The 19,078-nt window shown below is 33.1% G+C and overlaps 1 protein-coding gene across 1 annotated transcript in view; it reads left to right on the top strand.

The window, feature by feature from the left end:
- The window catches only part of LOC144843358 (uncharacterized), an 851,823-nt gene that overhangs the window by 465,630 nt on the left and 367,115 nt on the right, over positions 1 to 19,078 (top strand). The window lies entirely within an intron of this gene.

The following is a 19,078-nucleotide window of genomic DNA, read 5'->3' as shown; positions in this document are numbered from 1 at the left end:
TATCTTTACAAGATAAGTCTTGTAAAGATAAAGTACAATGTTGTGGTGTATGCATGCTGTTGATTGAAACTTAAAAAATATACATTTATTAGTAGAGTTACTACATAAATACATATTTCATATTGTATTTCAATAAATGATATACAGTATTGTTAACTTTTTTGTATTGCATTTTTAAAATCTCAACGCGAACAATAGGGTCAAAAAGAATTTAATAGAAAAACAACACAACATTGAATTCTTCATTTGATCTTAAATGCATAGGACATAAAAATCACAAAATGTTATCATATTCCTGAGAATTATTGTTATTTACTGAAATTACAAGTTAAGTTAGTTTTACCTTGTTAGTTTTACATGATTTGTTTATAATAAAATTTAATATTAGGATAATTTCATTTTCATAAAGTTTACTCATGCGTGAAAACCAAATCAAAACTGAAAGAGCTTCACAAAGACTCTGAATTCTTACAGTGTAATATATCTTAAGCTGTATTGTTTGTATTGTGAATAAAAATTGGTACGACAGCACACGCATGTAAAAAATTGTGTCAATATTCATTTTTCTTTCAACATTTATATAGTAGACAATTTGCGGCATTTGACACAACCTTGATACTGGTGGTAGTTCCTGGATTAACATACTTAATCCTGACATGAACTGCATTATAGCCTAACTGGACCATGATACAACAAACCAAGTAACACAATACCAAAAGCTATATCAACTGCAGGAGTGGTTGCAACTTGCACAAACCTGTTAATGATGGTTCCTTGATTTACAGGCTTCTCTTCTGTAACACTTTTTATATTCAGGTGCTTAGCAAATCAGGAAACTAGTACAAATAAATGTTAAATTGTATCAAGAAAAAAAAAAGTATTAGATTGGTATAAACATCATAAACTAAATATTTATGATTTGAATAGTGAGAATATTTCATGAGTTAAAAATTAACTGATCTCTCAGTAAATTAAATATTCTCTATTCAACATTTTTAATAGTTTTATAACTCAATACATATCAATGATGATGTGTTAATTCAACATCATTAAAGTACATGAGGATGAAGGAACATACTTCACATGGTAAAGTATGTTGGTGCAGAGTAGATTGAGAATTTAGAGAGTTTTGAGAGGCCTACCTCGTCTGAATCTACTTCATTTAGTTGTTCCTCTAACTTGCGTTGATGTAAACGAATTGAATATCCAATCATAGCATACTGTACGACACGTGCTGCCTCATGTCGTCTCTTTACATCTTCTCTCACCTTCCAGCCTCTAAAACCTACAACACATCAATTATAACTAGACATGAAACTCGTCACTTTGACGAGTTAGTTATCCGCACCACGACAAACGCCACGTGCACGTCATACGTTGGAATATTGCACACAGATAAAGATTATGGCATTATGACAAGAACTGAAGAATATGACATGCTGTTAGTGCTGAATTTTGTGTCATATAGTATATACATGCAAACAGTATAAGCTGTATACATATTACATACAGTGTAGAATAGGTGAAATTACGGGACCCGCCATTTATTCCAATTTTTAACATGGCGACGGTATCAAAATGAAACACTTAGATAGCAATTTCAGAAGGAAATTATCTCAGGAACAACATATTAACGTGTAGAAGAAATTTGAATACGTAAAATATAGATGCGCACCCTTTTAAATGTGATGAACTATTACGCAAAATATGAAAATACGACTTTTTTTATTCAACTGGCCATATGATGACGTCACAACATCCGATTGGCAAAATGTTTACATGAATTCGTATCTACAATCCAATAGCTTCCAGAAAACGTTTTAATCGTGATTATCACATTTTATTCTTACGAGCTATTACAGATTAAAATTTACTGTAAAGATGAAATTAATGACCCACGTAATTAAAATTTTTAGGCATGATGACGTCATAAAAATTAAAATATTTTTATCTCATGCTAAAGAAAGTTGATTGACCTACACAATATATAAATTTAGGAGAAAAAGGAATACAGATAAGCATGATGCGCTCCATTGAATGTGATGAGCAATAACGAAAGAGACAAAAATCCTATATTTTACATTCGTGTGGCCATACGATGACGTCACAATGTTTTTTTAGCCTTATCGATGCATGATCCGATATCTACAACTCATCAACTTCTAGATTTTGTAATAAAAATAAACGGTTCACGGTTTACTTTAGAAACTATGACTGTTTAAAAAAAGACATAATTTTGACGATTTTTTAAGCTTTTTCATAAAAAACGCGCACGAATTGTCTAATTCAACGTGTTCGTATGGCGTTATTTAAAGTGGAAAAGGTCTAAATTGTTTTCAAAATTACTAGGAAAGACTTGAAAAATATAATTCAAGAGAAAAAAATATGCTTTTAACGCTACGTGCGCACCGCGTGCGTAAAAAATTGCGCGCCCGTGGGAATTTTTGACATGCTCAAAATGACAAGAAACGCATAAAAAGTTGATTAGAAATTAATTTTGCGCATTTTGAAATTTTAAATGCGCGTGCGCGCGTAACTTCTTGTGAAACATGCCATTTTTAATCCATAGAAAGTTTGCCCCTGATATGACTTAAATTTTGTCAAAGTGTCAATACTAAATGACTTTTGGTTTTTAATCTATAATCAATCATTGAAATTCATAAAATTGCGCGTAAGTCATGTTGCGCAACTATGACGTCATTCAAAAATAGGAGGTGCACAACTTCACGTAAATGCCCATATGTTGTCAAAGTTATGAAATGTTATGTTTACACATTTTAGAGAAACGTGACTCACAAAAAGGAAGGAAGGATCAAAGAATAATACAGAAAAAAACTATTGATCCCATACAATAACAAGGAGTTATCCGCTTGGTATACCAAGCGGATAACTAATTAGTAACTCAGCCTCATAGCATACTATATGACACATGCTGCCTCATGTCGTCTCTTTACATCTTCTCTCACCTTCCAGCCTCTAAAACCTACAGCACATCAATTCTAATTAGTGACTCAGCCTCATAGCATACTGTATGATACGTGCTGCCTCATGTCGTCTCTTTACATCTTCCCTCACCTTCCAGCCTCTAAACCCTACAACACATCAATTATAACTAGACATGAAACTCGTCACTTTGACGAGTTAGTTATCCGCACCACGACAAACGCCACGTGCACGTCATACGTTGGAATATTGCACACAGAGATAAAGATTATGGCATTATGACAAGAACTGAAGAATATGATATGCTGTTAGTGCTGAATTCTGTCAATTTTGTGTCATATAGTATATACATGCAAACAGTATAATCTGTATACATATTACATACAGTGTAGAATAGGTGAAATTACGGGACCCGCCATTTATTCCAATTTTTAACATGGCGACGGTATCAAAATGAAACACTTAGATAGCAATTTCAGAAGGAAATTATCTCAGGAACAACATATTAACGTGTAGAAGAAATTTGAATACGTAAAATATAGATGCGCACCCTTTTAAATGTGATGAACTATTACGCAAAATATGAAAATACGACTTTTTTTATTCAACTGGCCATATGATGACGTCACAACATCCGATTGGCAAAATGTTTACATGAATTCGTATCTACAATCCAATAGCTTCCAGAAAACGTTTTAATCGTGATTATCACATTTTATTCTTACGAGCTATTACAGATTAAAATTTACTGTAAAGATGAAATTAATGACCCACGTGATTAAAATTTTTAGGCATGATGACGTCATAAAAATTAAAATATTTTTATCTCATGCTAAAGAAAGTTGATTGACCTACACAATATATAAATGTAGGAGAAAAAGGAATACAGATAAGCGCGATGCGCTCCATTGAATGTGATGAGCAATAACGAAAAAGACAAAAATCCTATATTTTACATTCGTGTGGCCATACGATGACGTCACAATGTTTTTTTAGCCTTATTGATGCATGATCCGATATCTACAACTCATCAACTTCTAGATTTTGTAATAAAAATAAACGGTTAACGGTTTACTTTAGAAACTATGACTGTTTAAAAAAAGACATAATTTTGACGATTTTTTAAGCTTTTTCATAAAAACGCGCACGAATTGTCTAATTCAACGTGTTCGTATGGCGTTATTTAAACTGGAAAAGGTCTAAATTGTTTTCAAAATCACTGGGAAAGGCTTGAAAAATATAATTCAAGAGAAAAAAATATGTTTTTAACGCTATGTGCGCACCGCGCGCATAAAAAATTGCGCGCCCGTGGGAATTTTTGACATGCTCAAAATGACAAGAAACGCGTAAAAAGTTGATTAGAAATTAATTTTGCGCATTTTGAAATTTTAAATGCGCGTGCGCGCGTAACTTCTTGTCAAACATGCCATTTTTAATCCGTAGAAAGTTTGCCCCTGATATGACTTAAATTTTGTCAAAGTGTCAATACTAAATGACTTTTGGTTTTTAATCTATGATCAATCATTGAAATTCATAAAATTGCGCATAAGTCACGTTGCGCAACTATGACGTCATTCAAAAATAGGAGGTGCACAACTTCACGTAAATGCCCATATGTTGTCAAAGTTATGAAATGTTATGTTTACACATTTTAGAGGAACACGACTCACAAAAAGGAAGGAAGGAAAGAAGAATAATACAGAAAAACTAGATTTGAACTCGTCACTTTGACGAGTTCGGGTTATCCGCGCAAACGCAACATGCACATACTTAACTATATGAACCTCGACAATTATTATGCCATCCTATGACATGAAATAAATATGTTTACAGTGCTTTTACCTATTATGTAGCATACACCATATTACAGTATTTTACAGAATAAACTGTATATGTTACATACAGTGTAGCATAGACAAAATTACGAGACCCATCTTTTAAATCCAATTTTTAACACGATGACGTCATCAAATTGACATATAAAGATAACAATTTTAGAAGATAATTATCTAAAAAATTACATTAAAACAAATTTGAAGAATTTTGGGCACGTAAAAGTGAGATGCACTCTCGTTTAAACGCAATGAACTTTTACGCAAGAGATGAAAATATGACTTTTTGAATTCAACTGGCCATATGATGACGTCACAACATCTGATTGGCAAAAAAATCACATCAATTCGTATCTACAATCCAATAGCTTCCAGAAAACGTTTTAATCATGATTATCACTTTTTATTCTGACGAGCTATAACAGATTGAAATTTACTGTAAAGATGAAAATAAGTGACCCACGTTATTTACGTTTTTAGACATGATGACGTTATAAAAATTAAAGTATTTTTAATTCATGCGAAAGATAGTTGATTAACGTAGACAATATTAAAATTTCGGGGGAAATGGAATACGTATAAGCGAGAAGCGCTTTATTGAATTTGATGAGCAATAAGGAAAGAGTAAAAAATCCTATATTTTACATTCGTGTGGCCATACGATGACGTCATAACATCCGAGTGGTAAAGGTTCTGCATGAATTCATATCTACAACATATCTGCTTACATATTAAATTAAAAAAATTGGGGGTCGTGGATGATCCTGAGGAGCTATAATAGATTAAAAATAGGCTTAATTTTGACAATATGTTGTCACTTTTGCAACTAAAACGCGCGCAAATGGTCTAAATCAACGTGTTCGTATGACGTCATTTTAATTTGAAATGATGTAAATCTTTTTTAAAATGACTAAGAAAGGCTGTAAAATCATAATTCAAGAAAAAAACACATGATTTTCATGCTCCGTGCGCACCTTACGCGTAAATTTTTTCGCGCGCGTGGGAATTTTTGACATGCTCAAAATGTCATGATCAGCGTAGAAAGTTGATTAGAAATTAATTTTGCGCATTTTGAAATTTTAAATGCGCGTGCGCGCGTAACTTCTTGTGAAACATGTCATTTTTAATCCATAGAAAGTTTGCCCTTGATATGACTTAAATTTTTACCAAGTGTCAATACAAAATGACTTTTGGTTTATAATCTATGACCAATCATTGAAATTCATAAAATTGCGCGTAACTTACGCTGCGCGACTCTAACGTCATTAAAAATATGGAGGTGCACAACTTCAGGTAAATGTCCATATAATGACAAAGTTATACAAAAGATATATTCACAAGCAATAGGGGATATGCGACGCACAAAAATCCGGGAAAGAAAGAAGAATAACAAAGAAGAAGATGAAAAAAAAGATATTTACAATCACATGGGTTATCCGCAACTAAGTTGCGGATAACCAACTAGATTTGAACTCGTCACTTTGACGAGTTCGGGTTATCCGCGCAAACGCAACATGCACATACTTAACCATATGAACCTCGACAATTATTATGCCATCCTATCACATGAAATAAATATGTTTACAGTGCTGAATTGTACCTATTATGTAGCATACATCATATTACAGTATTTTACAGAATAAACTGTATATGTTATATACAGTGTAGCATAGACAAAATTATGAGACCCATCTTTTAAATCCAATTATTAACACGACGACGTCATCAAATTGACATATAAAGATAACAATTTTAGAAGATAATTATGTAAATAATTACATTAAATCAAATTTGAAGAATTTTGGGCACGTAAAAGTGAGATGCGCTCTATTTAATATGATGAGCAATAACGAAAGAGTAAAACATCCTATATTTTACATTCGTGTGGCCATACGATGACGTCATAACATCCGAGTGGTAAAGGTTCTGCATAAATTCATATCTACAACATATCTGCTTACATATTAAATTAAAAAAATTGGGGGTCGTGGATGATCCTGAGGAGCTATAATAGATTAAAAATAGGCTTAATTTTGACAACATTTTGTCACTTTTGCAACTAAAACGCGCGCAAATGGTCTAAATCAACGTGTTCGTATGACGTCATTTTAATTTGAAATGATGTAGATCTTTTTTAAAATGACTAAGAAAGGCTGTAAAATCATAATTCAAGAAAAAAACACATGATTTTCATGGTCCGTGCGCACCTTACGCGTAATTTTTTCCGCGCGCGTGGGAATTTTTGACATGTTTAAATTGTCATGATCAGCGTAGAAAGTTGATTAGAAATTAATTTTGCGCATTTTTAAATTTTAAATGCGCGTGGGCGCGTAACTTCTTGTGAAACATGTCATTTTTAATCCATAGAAAGTTTGCCCTTGATATGACTTAAATTTTCACTAAGTGTCAAAACAAAATGACTTTTGGTTTATAATCTATGATCAATCATTGAAATTCATAAAATCGCGCGTAACTTACGCTGCGCGACTCTAACGTCATTAAAAATATGGAGGTGCACAACTTCAGGTAAATGTCCATATAATGACAAAATTATACAAAAGATATATTCACAAGCAATAGGGGATATGCGACGCACAAAAATCCGGGAAAGAAAGAAGAATAACTAGATTTGAACTCGTCACTTTGACGAGTTCGGGTTATCCGCGCAAATGCAACATGCAGATACTTTAAACTATGAACCTCGACAATTACTATGCCATCCTATGACATGAAATAAATATGTTTACAGTGCTGAATTGTACCTATTTTGTAGCATTCATATTACAGTATTTACAGAATACACTGTATATGTTATACAGTGTAGCATAGACGAAATTACGAGACCCATCTTTTAAATCCAATTATTAACACGATGATGTCATCAAATTGACATATAAACATAACTATTTTAGAAGCTGATTATCTAAATAATTACATTAATACAAATTTGAAGAATTTTGGGCACGTAAAAGTGAGATGCGCTCTCGTTTAAATGCAATGAACTTTTACGCAAGAGATGAAAATATGACTTTTTGAATTAAACTGGCCATATGATGACGTCACAACATCTAATTGGCAAAATATTCACATGAATTCGTAACTAAAATCCAATAGCTTCCAGAAAACGTTTTAATCATGATTATCACTTTTTATTCTGACGAGCTATAACAGATTAAAATTTACTGTAATGATAAAAATAAGTGCCCTACGTTATTTACATTTTTAGACATGATGACGTCATAAAAATTAAAATATTTTTAACTCATGCGAAAGATAGTTGATTGACGTAGACAATAATAAAATCTCGGGGGAAATGGAATACGTATAAGCGAGATGCGCTCTGTTGAATGTGATGAGCAATAACGAAAGAGACAAAAATCCTATATTTTACATGCGTGTGGCCATACGATGACGTCATAACATCCGAGAGGTGAAAATTCTGCATGAAATCATTTCTACAATTTATCTTCTTGCATAATAAGTTAAAAAAATTGGGGGTCACCTTCGATCCTGAAGAGCTATAATAGATTCAAAATAGGCATTATTTTGACAATATTTTGTAACTTTTTAAACAAAAACGCGCGCAAATGGTCTAAATCAACATGTTCGTATGACGTCATTTTAATTTGAAATGATGTAAATCTTTTTTAAAATGACTAAGAAAGGCTGTAAAATCATAATTCAAGAAAAAAACACATGATTTTCATGCTCCGTGCGCACCTTACGCGTAAATTTTTTCGCGCGCGTGGGAATTTTTGACTTGCTCAAAATGTCATGATCAGCGTAGAAAGTTGATTAGAAATTAATTTTGCGCATTTTGAAATTTTAAATGCGCGTGCGCGCGTAACTTCTTGTGAAACATGTCATTTTTAATCCATAGAAAGTTTGCCCTTGATATGACTTAAATTTTTACCAAGTGTCAATACAAAATGACTTTTGGTTTATAATCTATGACCAATCATTGAAATTCATAAAATTGCGCGTAACTTACGCTGCGCGACTCTAACGTCATTAAAAATATGGAGGTGCACAACTTCAGGTAAATGTCCATATAATGACAAAGTTATACAAAAGATATATTCACAAGCAATAGAGGATATGCGACGCACAAAAATCCGGGAAAGAAAGAAGAATAACTAGAACTTAAACTCGTCACTTGAGGACGAGTTTGGTTATCCGCCAGCAACAAAACGTATATTGCGCATTCAAGTACTTTTCAGTTGTGACTTTCCCAAAAAGTAGCCTATTCAAAATTAAAACTGCCCTTTCAGTGTAATAACTAAACAAACCCTTTTATTTAATTGGTTTCCCGTGATGGGATTTGAACCCGGTACCTCTGATACCAAAGTCGGTTGCACTACACATCGAGCCATTTAAGCACCTGCTGAAGAAAATCCGAAGAAAGAGTCCTCGTTCATTCGGTATTTCGTGAACCCCCTCGATGCAAGTTGATTATTACATATCGAACTTAAATCATAATTTTTACTATGATGACATCTTCAAAAATTTTAAACAGTGACATATTATGAAAGTGCATACTTTCAAGTTTTATATATTAACATGTAAAGAAAAAAGATAAACGTTATGTTTATTGTTTTGATCTTTGAATATGTTTATGTTTGTTTAATGATAATTATTTCAAAAATTACATTTAATATGCAAGTAATGTAGCCATCAAACACGTTTTAACATTCAAGACTATAATAAATCAGACCTATGATTCATACACTGCAAGAAAATAAAATAAAAAGTGGGGGTAACCTTGCATTCTGATGAACTGTATCACTTTTAAAAGTAGACATATTTTGCAACATTTTCACAACTTGTTGACGTTTTCGTGCGCAACCAGTCATGTTTAACGTGCTCGTAGAACGCCATTTCAAGTTAAATAGTGAATAAAATGACATAAAATTGTTAACACAAGTTTGAAAAACACAATTTATGTAAAAGAAAAGCTTATACGCGTTCCCTGCGCCGTGCGCGCGTAAAAATGTGCGCACCAGTGGCAATTTTGTAAACGCTTAAAATGACCTGAAACGTGCTCTAATTTAATCAGACATTGATTTGAAGCATTTTAAAATTTCAAACGCCGTTTACGCACGCACTTTCTAATGTTACAAAATTCGGTAGGGATAAAAAAGTTAACAATTGATGTGAAGCAAACGTGGCTGAAAATTACGTTAAAAATATTTATCTGTTTCAAAGTTATGATCAATTTAAGATTTTCAGAAAATCGCGCGTAACTTACGATACGCCCCTCTGACAGGGTCCAAAAGCTTGGCTGAACAACTTCAGTAAAATGTCTAAATGCTGAACAAGTTACAACATATTATGTTTACACGTTGAAGAGAAACAGCGTGCACAAAATAAGAAGAGTAAAATATTTCAAACGCAATTTACGCGAAAACTTTCTAATCTCCAAAAATTTGTTAAACATTCCAAAAGTTAGCCATTGATGTGAAGAAAACGAGGCTGAAAATTTCGTTAAAAAATATTTATCGGTTTCGAAGTTATGACCGATTTAAGATTTTCAGAAAATCGCGCGTAACTTACGCTACGCGGATCTGACATCGTCAAAAAGCTTGGCAGAACATCATCAGTTAAATGTCTATATGTTGACGAAGTTACAACATGTTATGTTAACACGTTAAAGAGAAAACGCGTGCACAAAATCCGAGAAAGAAAGAAGAATAATAAAAAAAAAAAGAAACACGTACAATAACAAAGGTTATCCGCTTGTGGCGGATAACCAACTAGATCTTAAACTCGTCACTTGAGGACGAGTTTGGTTATCCGCCCGCAACAAAACGTATCTTGCGTATTAAAGTACTTCTCAGTTATGACTTTTCCAAAAAAGTAGCCTATTCAAAATTAAAACTGCCCTTTAAGTGTAATAACCAAATAAATCCTTTTAATTGATTGTTTTCCCGTGATGGGATTCGAACCCGGTACCTGTGATACCAAAGTCGGTTGCACTACACATCGAGCCATATGAGCACCTGGTGAAGAAAATCCGAAGAAAGAATCCTCGTTCATTCGGTATGTCGTGAACCCCCTCGATGCAAGTTGATTATTACATATCGAACTTAAATCATAATGTTTACTATGATGAAATCTTCACACATTTTAAACAGTGACATATTATGAAAGTGCATACTTTCAAGTTTAATATATTAACATGTAAAGAAAAAAGATAAAGGTTATGTTTATTGTTTTACTCTTTGAATATGTTTATGTTTGTTTGATGATAAATATTTCAAAAATTACATTTAATATGCAAATAATGTAGCCATCAAACACTTTTTAACATTCAAGACTATTATAAATTAGACCTATGATTCATACTCTGCAAGAAAATAAAATAAAAAAATGGGGTAACCTTGCATTCTGGTGAACTGTTTCATTTTTAAAAGAAGACATATTTTGGAACATTTTCACAATTTGTTGACGTTTTCGTGCGCAACCTGTCATGTTTAACGTGCTCGTAGAACGCCATTTCAAGTTGAAAAGTGAACTAGATCTAAACTCGTCACTTGAGGACGAGTTTGGTTATCCGCCCGCAACAAAACGTATCTTGCGTATTAAAGTACTTCTCAGTTATGACTTTTCCAAAAAAGTAGCCTATTCAAAATTAAAACTTCCCTTTCAGTGTAATAACCTAATAAATACTTTTAATTAATTGCTTTCCCGTGATGGGATTCGATCCCGGTACCTCTAATACCAAAGTCGGTTGCACTACACATCGAGCCATATGAGCACCTGCTGAAGAAAATCCGAAGAAAGAGTCCTCGTTCATTCGGTATGTCGTGAACCCCCTCGATGCAAGTTGATTATTACATATCGAACTTAAATCATAATTTTTACTATGATGAAATCTTCACAAATTTTAAACACTGACATATTATGAAAGTGCATACTTTCAAGTTTTATGTATTAACATGTAAAGAAAAAAGATAAACGTTATGTTTATTGTTTTACTCTTTGAATATGTTTATGTTTGTTTGTTGATAATTATTTCAAAAATTACATTTAATATGCAAACAATGTAGCTATCAAACACTTTTTAACATTCAAGACTATAATAAATTAGACCTATGATTAATACACTGCAAGAAAATAAAATAAAAAATGGGGGTAACCTTGCATTCTGATGAACTGTTTCATTTTTAAAAGTAGACATATTTTGCAACATTTTCACAATTTGTTGACGTTTTCGTGCGCAACCTGTCATGTTTAACGTGCTCGTAGAACGCCATTTCAAGTTGAAAAGTGAATAAAATAACGTAAAATTGTTAACCGAAGATTTAAAAACACAAATCGTGTAAAAGAAATGTTCATATGTGTTCCCTGCGCCGTGCGCGCGTAAAAATGTGCGCACCAGTGGCAATTTTTTAAACGCTTAAAATGACCTGAATCGTGCTCTAATTTAATCAGAAATTGATTTGAAGCATTTTAAAATTTCAAACGCCATTTACGCGCGCACTTTCTAATGTTACAAATTGCGGTAGCGTTAAAAAAGTTAACTATTGATGTGAAGCAAACGTGACTGAAAATGAAGTTAAAAAATATTCATTTGTTTCGAAGTTATAACCAATTTAAGATTTTCAGAAAATCACGCGTAACTTACGCTACGCGGCTCTGACATCGTCAAAAAGCTTGGCTGGACAACTTCAGTAAAATGTCTAAATGCTGAACAAGTTACAACATATTATGTTTACACGTTGAAGAGAAACAGCGTGCACAAAATAAGAAGAGTAAAATATTTCAAACGCAATTTACGCGAAAACTTTCTAATCTCCAAAAATTTGTTAAACATTCCAAAAGTTAGCCATTGATGTGAAGAAAACGTGGCAGAAAATTTCGTTAAAAAATATTTATCGGTTTCGAAGTTATGACCGATTTAAGATTTTCAGAAAATCGCGCGTGACTTACGCTACGCGGATCTGACAGCGTCCAAAAGCTTGGCAGAACATCTTCAGTTAAATGTCTAAATGTTGACCAAGTTACAACATGTTATGTTAACACGTTGAAGAGAAAACGCGTGCACAAAATCTGAGAAAGAAAGAAGAATAATAAAAAAAAAAAAGTAACACTACAATAACAAAGGTTATCCGCTTGAGGCGGATAACCAACTAGACATGAAACTCGTCACTTTGACGAGTTAGTTATCCGCACCACGACAAACGCCATGTGCACGTAATACGTTGGAATATTGCACACAGATAAAGATTATGGCATTATGACAAGAACTGAAGAATATGATATGCTGTTAGTGCTGAATTCTGTCAATTTTGTGTCATATAGTATATACATGCAAACAGTATAATCTGTATACATATTACATACAGTGTAGAATAGGTGAAATTACGGGACCCGCCATTTATTCCAATTTTTAACATGGCGACGGTATCAAAATGAAACACTTAGATAGCAATTTCAGAAGAAAATTATCTCAGGAACAACATATTAACGTGTAGAAGAAATTTGAATACGTAAAATATAGATGCGCACCCTTTTAAATGTGATGAACTATTACGCAAAATATGAAAATACGTCTTTTTTTATTCAACTGGCCATATGATGACGTCACAACGTCCGATTGGCAAAATGTTTACATGAATTCGTATCTACAATCCAATAGCTTCCAGAAAACGTTTTGATCATGATTATCACGTTTTATTCTGACGAGCTATAACAGATTGAAATTTCCTGTAAAGATAAAATTAATGACCCACGTAATTAAAATTTTTAGGCATGATGACGTCATAAAAATGAAAATATTTTTAACTCATGCGGAAGATAGTTGATTGACCTAGATAATATAAAAATCGGGGTAAAAATGGAAAACAGATAATTGGAGATGCGCTCTATTAAATGTCATGCGCTATGATGAAAGATACAAAAATCCTATATTTTATATTCGCGTGGCAATACGGTGACGTCACAATGTCCGGTTAGCCATATTAATGCATGATCCAAAATCTACAACTCATCAACTTCCAGAATGTGTAATAAAAATAACTTTCACCGTTTAGTTTAGGAACTACGAATGTTTAAAAAAGGGCATAATTTTGACAAATTTTGACGATTTTTTGAACTTTTTCATCAAAAATGCACGTAAATTATCCAATTCGAAGTGCCCGTATGACGTAATTTTAAGTCGAAATTGTTCAAAAGTTGGTAAAATTACTAGAAAAGGATGGAAAAACATAAATCACGTGAAAAAAATTGTTTTCAACGCTACGTGCGCACCACGCGCGTAAAAAAATGCGCGCACCTGGGAATTTTTTACATGCTCAAAATGACATGAAACGCGTAGAAAGTTGATTAGAAATTAATTTTTCGCATTATAAAATTTTAAACCCGCGTGCGCGCGTAACTTCGTGTGAAACATGCCATTTTTTTTTCACAGTCAGTTAGCGCAAGATATAACTTAAACTTTTGTTAAGTTTCAATTTAAATTGTTATATGGTTTTTGATCTACGTTAAATACGCGAAATTCGTAAAAACGCGCGTAAGTCATGTTACGCAACTCTGACGTCATTTACAATAGCAGGTGCACAACTTCACGTGAACGCTCATATGTTGACAAAGTTATGAAATGTTATGTTAACACGTTTTAGAGATACGCTCTGCACAAAAATGACAGAAAGAAAGAAGAATACAGAAAAAAAAAAAAAAAGATGATGAAACAGGACAGTTACAAGGAGTTATCCGCTGAATGCGGATAACTAACAAAGAAGAAGATGAAAAAAAAGATATTTACAATCACATGGGTTATCCGCAACTAAGTTGCGGATAACCAACTAGACATGAAACTCGTCACTTTGACGAGTTAGTTATCCGCACGACAAACGCCACGCGCACGTCATACTTTGGACTTTTGCACACGGAAAAAGATTATGGCATTATGACCTGAACTGAAGAATATCATATACTGTTAGTGCTGAATTCTGTCAATTTTACGTCATATAGTATATACAGTGCAAACGGTATAATCTGTATACATATTACATACAGTGTAGAATAGGTGAAATTACGGGACCCCCCGTTTATTCTTATTTTCAGCATGGCGACGGTATCAAAATGAAACACTAAGATAGCAATTTCGGAAGGACATTATCTCAGCAACCACATATTACCGTGTAGAAGAAATTTGAATACGTAAAATATAGATGCGCGCCCTTTTAAATGTGATGAACTATTACGCAAAATATGAAAATACGACTTTTTTTATTCAACTGGCCATATGATGACGTCACAACATCCGATTGGCAAAATGTTTACATGAATTCGTATCTACAATCCAATAGCTTCCAGAAAACGTTTTAATAATGATTATCACGTTTTATTCTGACGAGCTATAAAAGATTGAAATTTACTGTAAAGATGAAAATAAGTGACCCACGTTATTTTCATTTTTAGACATGATGACGTCATAAAAATTAAAATATTTTTAACTCATGTGAAAGATAGTTGATTGACCTAGATAATATAAAAATCGGGGTGAAAATGGAAAACAGATAATTGGATATGCGCTCTATTAAATGTGATGAGCTATGATGAAAGATACAAAAATCCTATATTTTATATTCGCGTGGCCATACGATGACGTCACAATGTCCGATTAGCCATATTAATGCATGATCCGATATCTACAACTCTTTAACTTCCAGAATATGTAATAAAAATAATTTTTACCGTTTAGTTTAGAAGCTACGACGGTTTAAAAAAATGCATCATTTTGACGAATTTTTGAACTTTTTCATCAAAAACGCGCGCAAATTATCCAATTCGACGTGCTCGTATGACGTAATTTTAAGTCGAAATTGTTTAAAAGTTGGTAAAAGTACTGTAAAAGGCTTGAAAAACATAGATCATGCGGGAAAAGTATGTTATCAACGCTACGTGCGCACCGCGCGCGTAAAAAATGCGCGCGCGTGGTAATTTTTGACATGCTTAAAATAACATGAAACGCGTAGAAAGTTGATTAGAAATTATTTTTTCGCACTTTAAAATTTTAAACGCGCGTGCGCGCGTAACTTTGTGTGAAACATGCCATTTTTTTCTCACAGTCAGTTAGCGCAAGATATAAATTAAACTTTTACTAAGTTTCAATTTAAAATGTTATATGGTTTTCGATTTATGTTAAATACGCGAAATTCGTTAAAACGCGCGTAAGTCATGTTGCGCAACTCTGACGTCATTCAAAAATAAAAAAGCACAACTTCAAGTGAATGCCCACTTGTTGACAAAGTTATGAAATGTTAACTTTACAAGTTTTAGAGATACGCTCTGCACAAAAATGACAGAAAGAAAGAAGAACTAGACATGTAACTCGTCACTTTGACGAGTTAGTTATCCGCACGACAAACGCCACGTGCACGTCATACGTTAGACTTTTGCACACAGAAAAAGATTATGGCATTATGACCTGATCTGAAGAATATGATATGTTGTTAGTGCTGAATTCTGTCAATTTTGTGTCATATAGGACAGTATAAACAGTATAATCTGTATACATATTACATACAGTGTAGAATAGGTGAAATTACGGGACCCCCGGTTATTCCTATTTTTAACATGGCGACGGTATCAAAATGAAAAACTAAGACAGCAATTTCTGAAGGACATTATCTCAGCAACCACATATTACCGTGTAGAAGAAATTTGAATACGTAAAATATAGATGCGCGCCCTTTTAAATGTGATGAACTATTACGCAAAATATGAAAATACGACTTTTTTTATTCAACTGGCCATATGATGACGTCACAACATCCGATTGGCAAAATGTTCACATGAATTCGTATCTACAATCCAATAGCTTCCAGAAAACGTTTTAATCATGATTATCACGTTTTATTCTGACGAGCTATAACAGATTGAAATTTACTGTAAAGATGAAAATAAGTGACCCACATTATTTACATTTTTAGACATGATGACGTCATAAAAATTAAAATATTTTTAACTCATGCGAAAGATAGTTGATTGACCTAGATAATATAAAAATTTGGGTAAAAATGGAAAACAGATAATTGGAGATGCGCTCTATTAAATGTCATGCGCTATGATGAAAGATACAAAAATCATATATTTTATATTCGCGTGGCCATACGGTGACGTCACAATGTCCGGTTAGCCATATTAACGCATGATCCAAAATCTACAACTTCCAGAATATGCAAAAAAAATAACTTTCACCGTTTAGTTTAGGAACTACGACTGTTTAAAAAAGGGCATAATTTTGACAAATGTTGACGATTTTTTGAACTTTTTAATAAAAAATGCACGTAAATTATCCAATTCGACGTGCCCGTATGACGTAATTTTATATCGAAATTGTTCAAAAGTTGGTAAAATTACTAGAAAAGGCTGGAAAAACATAAATCACGGGAAAAAAAATTGTTTTCAACGCTACGTGCGCACCGCGCGCGTAAAAAAATGCGCGCGCGTGGGAATTTTTTACATGCTCAAAATGACATGAAACACGTAGAAAGTTGATTAGAAATTGATTTTTCGCATTTTGAAATTTCAAACGCGCGTGCACGCGTAACTTTGTGTAAAACATGTCATTTTTTTCCCACAGTCAGTTAGCGCAAGATATAACTTAAACTTTTTCTAAGTTTCAAATTAAAATGTTATATGGTTTTCGATCTATGTTAAATACGCGAAATTCATAAAAACGCGCGTAAGTCACGTTGCGCAACTCTGACGTCATTCACAATAGCAGGTGCACAACTTCACGTGAATGCCCACATGTTGACAAAGTTATAAAATGTTATGTTTACACGTTTTTGAGTTACGTGTGACACAAAAATGACAGAAAGAAAGAAGAATACAGAAAAAAAAAAAAAAAAAGATGATGAAACAGGACAGTTACAAGGAGTTATCCGCTGAGTGCGGATAACTAATAATACAGAAAAAAAAAAAAAAAAGATGATGAAACAGGACAGTTACAAGGAGTTATCCGCTGAATGCGGATAACTAACAAAGAAGAAGATGAAAAAAAAGATATTTACAATCACATGGGTTATCCTGCAACTAAGTTGCGGATAACCAAAAATATTGATCTCATACAATTACAAGGAGTTATCCGCTTGGTATACCAAGCGGATAACTAATTAGTCAACCCCTCATGCCTCATAGCATACTGTATGACACGTGCTGCCTTGTGTCGTCTCTTTACATCTTCCCTCACCTTCCAGCCTCTAAACCCTACAACACATCAATTATAATTAGTCAACCCCTCATGCATCATAGCATACTGTATGACACGTGCTGCCTCATGTCGTCTCTTTACATCTTCTCTCACCTGCCAGCCTCTAAAACCTACAAAATATCAATTCTAATTAGTGACTCAGCATCATAGCATACTGTATGACACGTGCTGCCTCATGTCGTTTCTTTACATCTTCTCTCACCTTTCAGCCTCTAAAACCTACAACATATCAATCAGTAACTGAGCATCTTACAGTACATAAACACATTTAGTTTAACTTTAAAAATGTTAAAATTAATCAATTAAAAGTTAAGATGTAATTTAATGTTTAAATAGCCTTCTGTGGCTTGGTTTGGTAACAGCATGATGCCTGCAAGATATTTGGCAAAACACTATTACAATCAATACCTGTTTGACCTCTTGTTTACTTTTGGTTGCCAGGATCTTCCTCCACCATATCTGTATTACACCAGCACTTAAATTGAATTCCTTCAATCTTGCAACTTCAAGTTTATCTAACTAAATGAAAAATAACGGAATATAATAAATATACAATGATGCAGATTCTTACTTACTTTTTTACACTGACAATCTAAAAACAAAATATTATAATTTGATGCTACACCTTTTTCATAATGTTATAAGATTGGAATTTTACTGATTTTGATTCAATGACTTACACACATTTAACTGGGTAATAATTTTTAATAAAATGGTATTTTTAAATTTTGTCAAATTGATTGTTCTTTTGATTTATATTTATATACTTTTTTTAAAAAGAAAAATGCCTCAATTTTACATAATTATGTATAGTCAATTTTGATGAATTTCCTATCTTATACTACAAAATATTCCTGTAGCATTACTTTTAAAAATGAAGGTTTATTTCACGACACTGATTCTGCTCTAATGCAAATGTTTATATTATACAGATATTGCCTACTTTTTTAGATTAGACATCCCCGAGGGAATGATATTTTTCTCGAGGAACTATATATTACATCTGCTATATTAAAATATGTAGCAAAGTGTATGTGTCGGCTAGCCTAAGTAATAAGACTGCCTAGTTTACCTTACC

Source organism: Antedon bifida, chromosome 5, assembly GCF_963402885.1.
Source record: "Antedon bifida chromosome 5, ecAntBifi1.1, whole genome shotgun sequence".
Classification (NCBI taxonomy): Eukaryota; Metazoa; Echinodermata; class Crinoidea; order Comatulida; family Antedonidae; genus Antedon; species Antedon bifida.
The sequence above is the reverse complement of the archived record's forward strand: the minus strand, read 5'-3'. Positions and strand labels throughout refer to the sequence as shown.